Source organism: Aegilops tauschii, chromosome 1, assembly GCF_002575655.3.
Source record: "Aegilops tauschii subsp. strangulata cultivar AL8/78 chromosome 1, Aet v6.0, whole genome shotgun sequence".
NCBI classification, from domain to species: domain Eukaryota; kingdom Viridiplantae; phylum Streptophyta; class Magnoliopsida; order Poales; family Poaceae; genus Aegilops; species Aegilops tauschii.
This window is the reverse complement of record NC_053035.3, coordinates 25,979,619-25,989,777: the sequence shown is the minus strand read 5'-3', so window position 1 is coordinate 25,989,777 and position 10,159 is coordinate 25,979,619. Positions and strand designations below refer to the sequence as shown.

Sequence of the window (10,159 nt, the reverse complement as noted above, 5' to 3'; positions counted from 1 at the left end):
GGACTGAGGACTACGAGAAAAGTTTCAATGAGTTAAAGATACGGCTGACAACCGCACTTGTGTTAACTCTTCCAGATATCTACCGTAGTTTTGATGTGTACTGCGACGCCTCCAGACAAGGTCTGGGATGCGTACTTATGCAAGACGGCAAAGTAGTAGCCTATGCATCACGACAACTACGACCGCACGAGGGAAATTACCCTACTCATGATCTAGAATTGGCCGCGGTGGTTCATGCTCTAAAAATTTGGAGACACTATCTCATCGGGAAGAGATGCCAAATTTTTACATATCACAAAAGTCTCAAGTATATATTTACTCAGCCAGATTTAAATCTCCGTTAACGAAGGTGGCTTGAGTTAGTCAAGGATTATGATCTTGGAATAAATTACCACCCTGGTAAGGCCAACGTGGTCGCCGATGCACTCAGTCGAAAGCCTGTCAGCCTGAATGTCATATTGGAATCCTTGCCTCCGGAACTTAAAGAGGAAATTGCTCAGCTCAACCTGGTCATCGTTGATGTTGGCCTTGCTAATATTTTTGAAGTTGCCCCCACACTTGCGGAAGAGATCCACAAGGCCCAGCCAGCTGACACCGTTCTGCAGAAACGTGCCAAGAAAATGGTAGCAGGACAGACTTCCGATTTCTCGAAGGATCAATTGGGTACCCTCCGTTTCCGGGGAAGGATTGTGCACCCAATCAAGCAGATTTAAAGCAGAAAATCCTGTCTGAAGCACACGAATCTTTGTATTCCATTCACCCGGGAGGTACGAAAATGTATGAAGACCTCCGACAAATATTTTGGTGGGATGGAATGAATAAAGACATTCCCTATTTTGTGGCATGTTGCGACATATGCAACAAGGTAAAGGCAGAGCATCAGAAGCCAGCCGGACTTCTCCAACCACTGCCAGTCTCACAATGGAAATGGGATGATGTGTGCATGGATTTCGTCACAGGACTGCCCAAGACTCAGCGAGGCAATGATGCAATCTGGGTCATAGTGGACACCTTAACCAAGGTTGCTCACTTTATCCCAATCAGAACCACATATCGAGCGGACCAACTTGCACAGCTGTATGTATCCAGGATAGTCAGTCTGCATGGAGTACCTCGAAACATCACTTCTGACCGAGGTTCACTTTTTACCTCTGCTTTTTGGTCACGTCTCCATCAAGCCTTGGGGACAGCGCTGAAATACAGTACCGCTTATCATCCTCAGACCGATGGATAGACAGAGCGGGTAAACCAAATACTCGAAGATATGCTGCGAGCCTATGCTTTGGCCCAAGGATCTAAATGGGAAGACTGTCTGCCGTATGCCGAGTTCTCTTATAACAACAGCTTCCAGATCAGTCTAAAGATGTCATTGTATGAGGCTTTGTATGGCCGTAAGTGCCGCACTCCTTTAAATTGGTCTCAAACTGGAGATAGCCGCATTTTCGGAACAGATCTCATGATGGAAGCTGAGAAACAAGTTAGGGAAATCAGAGATAGATTGCAATTGGCCAAATCTCGACAGAAGAGTTATTATGATGCAAAGCACCGACAGATCAGTTTTGAACCCGAAGAACATGTATACCTCTGAGTCACCCCTATGAAAGGAGTCAAGAGATTCCAGACTTGTGGAAAGTTGGCACCCAGATTTATTGGTCTATTTCAAGTGATGTCCCGAGTGGTTACTGTTGCATATCAGTTGCAACTACCCCCGGAATTGTCAGACGTGCACAACGTGTTTCATGTTTCACAGTTGAGGCGATGCATATCGCCGCCTGAGAAAAGGACCGCTATGGCCTAGATAGAGTTGGCAAGGGATTTAACATATGAAGAGAGACCGGTTAAAATTTTGGATCAGATGGAAAGAGTCACTCGCAGTAAAGTGAGGAAGTTCTACAAAGTCCAGTGGGAGCATCACACCGAGTCAGAATCAACTTGCGAACGAGAAGAATTTCTAACGGCACATTATCCCGAATGGTCTTCCCAAGCAACCGAATCTCGAAGATGAGATTCATTCTAAGTGGGGGAGGTTTGTGACAGCCTGGTTTTTGCCCTCCTTTATTTGTCTGATTTTCATTTGGATTGGTTTTGAAATTTGGAGTACCTCTTTTCATATGGACTTAAACACTTGGGTACCCCTTGGCTTTCACCCAAGTGCCTCATTTCACTCTCTAATCATCATTCCCTCTCTGGTTCACCTCAAAATAATATTTGGAATATTTTTCTTAAATGAAAAATATCCATTTCCCTCTCCAAAACCCTAGCTAGCTCAATGTGCTCCAAAGCAACCCCAATTTTTCTTGCCCACAAAAATCTGAGAAAATTCACAAATATTCTTTGAACCCTAGGGCACCTTCCTGAGCAAAAATATTGCAACACTTTTTGGAATATTTTTGCTACAGAAAATATTTTCTGTTCTGGACAGAAATGGTGGTTTCTACAGCAACTACCATTTTACTTGCTCTAACGACGCTGATTTTTCTTGTGCATCATCACCTTAGTATATGATTGCTAGCCTCCAAAACCCAGCTCCTAACTCCCAGCCGTTTGACCTCAGTAACCTCTCAAAGTTACTGATCATAAACTTACTTGGCTTCTGAAATCTTTTCTACTGCGTCTGGATCCAAACCAAAGCGTGGTAATCTTCAAAACTACCACGAACAACAAGCCAGACATGAACTTTGGACGTAGGTCGGCCTGGGGGCAAAGTTCACACGGTGACCACGCGTGTACATGATGCCAGCCTGCGTGTCGACGCGCTCTGAGTGCCGCCGAGCGCTCTGTTTCACGCGTGCTCGCTTCCCCGACTGCCAAAGCGTGCCAAACCTCGCCACCATCTTCGTCCAAACCCCCTTAACTCTCCTCAGGCACTCGCCGACGCCGGAGCTCGCCGCAGCGAGCACGGGCGCGGTCCGGCCAACGCAACAGTGCGCTCTGCACTGTGCTCGTCGCCTTCCTCTCGATCCTGTGCTCGTCCCCATTCGCCCACAGTCCCCGTGTGAGCTGCGTCGCCTTCTCCCTCTCTCACTGACGCCGCTCGTCGCCGGGCGCCGTGTCTAGGTGTCACCGGTGGAGCCCGATCCACCCCTCAACGCTTGCCTATAAATGGAGCGCTCCCCAGCCTCCTCGAGCACCATCCTCCACTCCCACACACTCCACAACCTTGTAGATAGACGTAGCCCGGACGGGCAGGCCGCGGGCTGCCGTCCCCGAGCTCGAGCTTGCCGGCGATCCCCTCGGGTCGTCGCGGTAGCTCCAGCCCCTCCCAGACCTAGGCGGCCCTTCCAGAGCCTCCGCCCACCGTCATCTTCGTCTCCGGCGAGCTCTGCTTCCTGTCTCCGTTAGAGAGGACGATTCTGACGCCGTCTGACCACCCCTTGCTACTCTACGGGTACGGGCAGGTGTGCCTCCATCTCCTCTCTCCATCCCTCCCTCTCGTTTTGGCCAAGGAGCCCTAGCCGCCGGCGTGAGCTCCAGCAAAGCCGCGCCACTCTCTGTTTCCTTCTCCCCCTCCACCTCACCAGACTAGCGGGGCCCGCTAGTCAGCCACTCAGTACGCGCGCGAAGTGGTACGAGTGGTGGCGCCCCGAGGCTTTACGCCTTCGACGTCACCCCCCCAGTCTGTTTTTATTTAAATTCAAATTTCATTTTTATCTAGAGAGATTCAAACAGCTATAACTCTTCAACCATAAGTCCAAATGAATTGATTCTTTTTGCATTGTGTTCTTCGCAAAGAAATCTAGCAGCTCACGAAAAATGAGATTTTTCTATGCTGTCTAGATTTTCTAGTGAATTTCAGAAGGGTTCTTGATATTTTCTTCTTGTGTTTAAAATTATCTTCAGAGAGTGAAGCCTGTCTTGAGGATCACCAGAAGGCTTGTGAACCTCGAAAGCCACAGCAACATTTTCATGATGCCACTTCAATATTTGTGATTTTTCTACTTGAATGAATGATTTAATCCATGTATTTAAATCACTATTATGTTATTTATATTCTATTAGTTGCTTGTTTAAGTTAATATGCTTGATTTACAGAAAGTTTAAAGCTAACTAAGTCCTGATCATCATCTTGTGCCTTTGATCTCCATCTCCAAAGCACCGTCCTGATCACCATCGTCACCAGCTTGACACCTTGATCTCCATGGAAGCATCGTTGTCGTCTCGCCAACTATTGCTTCTACGACTATCGCTACCGCTTAGTGATAAAGTAAATCAATTACATGGCGATTGCATTTCATACAATAAAGCGACAACCATATGGCTCCTGCCAGTTGCCGATAACTCTGTTACAAAACATGATTATCTCATAAAATAAAATTTTGCATCATGTCTTGACCATATCACATCACAACATGCCCTTCAAAAACAAGTTAGACGTCCTCTACTATGTTGTTGCAAGTTTTACGTGGCTGCTACGGGCTGAGCAAGAACCGTTCTTACCTATGCATCAAAACCACAACGATTTTTCGTCAAGTGTGTTGTTTTAACCTTCAACAAGGACCGGGCATAGCCACACTCGATTCAACTAAAGTTGGAGAAACTGACACCCGCCAGCCACCTGTGTGCGAAGCACGTCGGTAGAACCAGTCTCGCGTAAGCGTACGCGTAATGTTGGTCCGGACTGCTTCATCCAACAATACCGCCGAATCAAAGTATGACATGCTGGTAAGCAGTATGACTATTATCACCCACAACTCATTTGTGTTCTACTCGTGCATATAACTTCTACGCATAGACCTGGCTCAGATGCCACTGTTGGGGAACGCAGTATTTCAAAAAAATTCCTACGAACACGCAGGATCTATCTAGGAGATGCATAGCAACGAGCGGGGAGAGTGTGTCCACGTACCCTCGTAGACCAAAAGCGGAAGCGTTTAGTAACGCGGTTGATGTAGTCGAACGTCTTCGCGATCCAACCGATCCAGGTACCGAACGCACGGCACCTCCGCGATCGGCACACGTTCAGCTCGGTGACGTCCCTCGAACTCTTGATCCAGTTGAGGTCGAGGGAGATTTTCGTCAGCTCGACGGCGTGGTGACGGTGATGATGAAGTTACCGGTGCAGGGCTTCGCCTAAGCACTAAGACGATATGACCGAGGTGTAAAACTGTGGAGGGGGGTACCGCACACGGCTAAGAGATTGTCTGTTGTGTCTGGGGGTGCCCCTTGGCCACGTATATAAAGGAGGGAGGAGGAGGCCAGCCTAGGAGGGGTGCGCCTATAGGGGGAGTCGAACTAGGATTCCCAATCCTAGTTGGAGTCCCCTTCCTTTTCCAAGAGGGGGGAGAGGGAAGGAGTAGGAGAGGGAGAAGGAAAGAGAGGGGGGCGCCGCCCCCTCCTTAGTACAATTCGGACTTGCCATGGGGGGGGCGCGGCCACCCCTTGAGGCCCTTTTCTCCTTTCCCGTATAGCCCATTAAGGCCCACTACTTCCCCCGGCGAATTCTCGTAACTCTTTGGTACTCCGAAAAATACCAGAATCACTCGGAACCTTTCCGATGTCCGAATATAGCCTTCCAATATATCGATCTTTACGTCTCGACCATTTTGAGACTCCTCGTCATGTCCGTGATCTCATCCGGGACTCCGAACAACCTTCGGTACATCAAATCACATAACTCATAATACAAATCGTCATCGAACGTTAAGCGTGCGGACCCTACGGGTTCGAGAACTATGTAGACATGACCGAGACACATCTCCGGTCAATAACCAATAGCGGAACCTGGATGCTTATGTTGGCTCCTACATATTCTACGAAGATCTTTATCGGTCAAACCGCATAACAACATACATTGTTCCCTTTGTCATCGGTATGTTACTTGCCCGAGATTCGATCGTCGGTATCATCATACCTAGTTCAATCTCGTTACCGGCAAGTCTCTTTACTCGTTCCGTAATGCATCATCCCGCAACTAACTCATTAGTCACATTGCTTGCAAGGCTTGTAGTGATGTGCATTACCGAGAGGGCCCGGAGATACCTCTCCAATACACAGAGTGACAAATCCTAATCTCGATCTATGCCAACCCAACAACCACTTTCGGAGACACCTGTAGAGCATCTTTATAATCACCCAATTATGTTGTGACGTTTGATAGCACACAAGGTGTTCCTCCAGTATTCGGGAGTTGCATAATCTCATAGTCAGAGGAACATGTATAAGTCATGAAGAAAGCGATAGCAATAAAACTTAACGATCATAATGCTAAGCTAACGGATGGGTCTTGTCCATCACATCAATATCTAATGATGTGATCACGTTCATAAAATGACAACACATGTCTATCGTTAGGAAACATGATCATCTTTGATTAACAAGCTAGTCAAGTAGAGGCATACTAGGGACACTCTGTTTTGTCTATGTATTCACACATGTACTAAGTTTTCGGTTAATACAATTCTAGCATGAATAATAAACATTTATCAGGATATAAGGAAATATAAATAACAACTTTATTATTGCCTCTAGGGCATATTTCCTTCACAAACATAGCCTTCCAATATATCGATCTTTATGTCTCGACCATTTCGAGACTCCTCATCATCTCCGTGATCACATCCGGGACTCCAAACAACCTTCGGTACATCCAAACACATAAACTCATAATACCAATCATCATCGAACGTTTAGCGTGCAGACCCTATGGGTTCCAGAACTATGTAGACATGATCGAGACTCATCTCCGGTCAATAACCAATAAAGAAGCCTGGATGCTCATATTGGTTCCTACATATTCTACGAAGATCTTTATCGGTCAAACCGCCAAACAACATACGTTGTTCCCTTTGTCATCGGTATGTTACTTGCCCGAGATTCGATCGTCGGTATCATCATACCTAGTTCAATCTCGTTACCGGCAAGTCTCTTTACTCGTTCCGTAATGCATCATCCCGCAACTAACTCATTAGTGACATTGCTTGCAAGGCTTGTAGTGATGTGCATTACCGAGAGGGCCCGGAGATACCTCTCCAATACACAGAGTGACAAATCCTAATCTCGATCTATGCCAACCCAACAACCACTTTCGGAGACACCTCTAGAGCATCTTTATAATCACCCAGTTACGTTGTGACGTTTCATAGCACACAAGGTGTTCCTCCAGTATTCAGGAGTTGCATAATCTCATAGTCAGAGGAACATGTATAAGTCATGAAGAAAGCGATAGCAATAAAACTTAACGATCATAATGCTAAGCTAACGGATGGGTCTTGTCCATCACATCAATATCTAATGATGTGATCACGTTCATAAAATGACAACACATGTCTATCGTTAGGAAACATGATCATCTTTGATTAACGAGCTAGTCAAGTAGAGGCATACTAGGGACACTCTGTTTTGTCTATGTATTCACACATGTACTAAGTTTTCGGTTAATACAATTCTAGCATGAATAATAAACATTTATCAGGATATAAGGAAATATAAATAACAACTTTATTATTGCCTCTAGGGCATATTTCCTTCACAAACATAGCCTTCCAATATATCGATCTTTATGTCTCGACCATTTCGAGACTCCTCATCATCTCCGTGATCACATCCGGGACTTCAAACAACCTTCGGTACATCAAAACACATAAACTCATAATACCAATCGTCATCGAACGTTTAGCGTGCAGACCCTATGGGTTCGAGAACTATGTAGACATGATCGAGACTCATCTCCGGTCAATAACCAATAGAGAAGCCTGGATGCTCATATTGGTTCCTACATATTCTACGAAGGTCTTTATCGGTCAAACCGCCAAACAACATACGTTGTTCCCTTTGTCATCGGTATGTTACTTCCCTGAGATTCGATCGTCGGTATCTCAATACCTAGTTCAATCTCGTTACCGGCAAGTCTCTTTACTCGTTCAGTAATGCATCATCCCATAACTAACTCATTAGTCACATTACTTGCAAGGATTATAGTGATGTGCATTACCGAGAGGGCCTAGAGATACCTCTCCGACAATCGGAATGACAAATCCTAATCTCGATCTATGCCAACTCAACAAACACCATCGGAGACACCTGTAGAGCATCTTTATAATCACCCAGTTATGTTGTGATGTTTGATAGCACACTAAGTGTTCCTCCGGTATTCGGGAGTTGCATAATCTTATAGTCATAGGAACTTGTATAAGTTATGAAGAAAGCAATATCAACAAACTAAACGATCATCGTGCTAAGCTAATGGATGGGTCAAGTCAATCACATCATTCTCTAATGATGTGATCCCGTTATTCAAATGACAACTCTTGTCCATGGCTAGGAAACTTAACTATCTTTGATTAACGAGCTAGTCAAGTAGAGGCATACTAGTGACACTCAGTTTGTCTATGTATTCACACATGTACTAAGTTTCCGGTTAATACAATTCTAGCATGAATAATAAACATTTATCATGATATAAGGATATATAAATAACAACTTTATTATTGCCTCTAGGGAATATTTCCTTCAGCTTTTGCCTTTTTGACAAGAATCACAAATAAAATCGATGTTCAATAGCTTGACACACGGGAGCTTATTCTGACTAATTATTTTCCTAATGATGGTAGACGAAGGATGTCCTAGGCGCCGGTGCCACCTATCCGAGGAGGGAGTGACACTGAGCGCTTGCTTCTTGGCGCCTTGTCTCGTGTGTTTGACAGGGTATAGACCTCTTCTATCCCTGCCTTGGAGAAGGACCCTCCTCGTTCCCCGATCCTTTACAAAAAAAGAATAGGGATGAATCTCAACAAAGGAGTCGTTGTCAACGGCAAGACGACTAGCAGATATTACACTTTTGTTTGCTTCGGGTACATGGAGAATGTTGTTTAGATGCAGACCACGATCTTGAGTATGAATAGCTAAATGACCAAGATGTTTAATAACCATAACTGAACCACTCACGGTGTGAATCTGTTCATTGCCGGTATAGCGGTCGCATATGGTCAGCTTCTCCAGGTCTCCCGTGATGTGGTCGGTGGCGCCACTGTCCAAGTACCAATTGGTGTCCACCCCGTACTGTAGTGCAGCGAGGTTGGCCGAGTTCTCCTCCACACCTTGGTAGGATTCGTCGTAGCGTTTCCAGCACTTCCAAGATGGGTGGCCCGTCTTGCCACAAATCTGGCATTGGACCCTGGGAGCGGAGGCGTGATTGCTGTTGAAGTTTCCTCCGCTGCTGCTGTTGTCGCCTTGTCTGCGGCCGCGATCACCACCATCGCCAGGTTTGCAGCCTCGGGTAGCAGCGTTGGCGGAGGACTGCGACTCTCCACCCCGAGGACTCAGCCTCGTTTCGAAGCTGAGCAGCTGTGAGAACAACTCGGCGACGGTGACCGGCTCCACCCGGGAGCACATGGCGGACACCACCGGATCGAAGTCTTCTTCGAGCCCTGCCAGGATGTGAGAGATGATGTCGTCCTCATCCACCCTCTTCCCTGCGGCTATCAGCTCGTCGCAGAGAGACTTGATCTTCCCGGCATAGTCGGTGGTGGAGGAGTTCCCCTTCTGCAGATTGGCGAGGGTGATCCGAACATTGGTGGTCTGGGAACGGGTGCGGGATGCAAGCATCCCTTAACCGTGTTCCAGAGCTCTGCTGAGGTATGACACGAAGCAACCTGGATGGCGATCTCACAGGGAAGAGTCCTCAGGAGATAGGAGAAGACTTGTTGGTCTTGTGCATACCAGGTTTGGAACTCAGGGTTCGGCGCCTTCGCCGTGGTCTTGCCATCAGACGAAGTCACGTCGATCTGCTTGGGTGGTGGTGGTTGCTCGACGTCGAGGTACTTTGCCATCTGCGCGCCCCGGATCGCAGAGAGCACGGTCGCCCGCCATAGCGCCTGATTGCCCTTCGTGAGCTTCTCGGTGGCTGCATTAACGAATGGCGAGGACGGGAAGGAACTTGAAGATGCTGCCATGGATGAGCTCGAGGATGGCTCTGGTTACCATGAAAGAATTAGGGGCGTGGAAGCGTATGCATTTTCTGCAGGGACGCATGCATGTTTATATAGCACAACAGGATACATGATCGGCAGGTTGTTGTAGTCTTGACCCATCCTCCAAGCTATACAAGAGATAAGATCAAATCTACCTAACAACCTGCCTAGTTTACATAATACACACGCATACACTATGGTGACACATATGTCACGTTTACACAAATACAAGCCTATCATTTAACAATCCA

General features: G+C 46.7%; 1 non-coding gene across 1 annotated transcript; it reads right to left on the bottom strand.

Moving 5' to 3' along the window:
* Positions 1–9,266: 9,266 nt before the first annotated feature.
* On the bottom strand, positions 9,267–9,405 carry LOC120972997 (small nucleolar RNA Z247). Its single transcript, XR_005767126.1, has one exon. It is a non-coding gene; the product is annotated as a small nucleolar RNA Z247 (small nucleolar RNA).
* Positions 9,406–10,159: the final 754 nt, after the last annotated feature.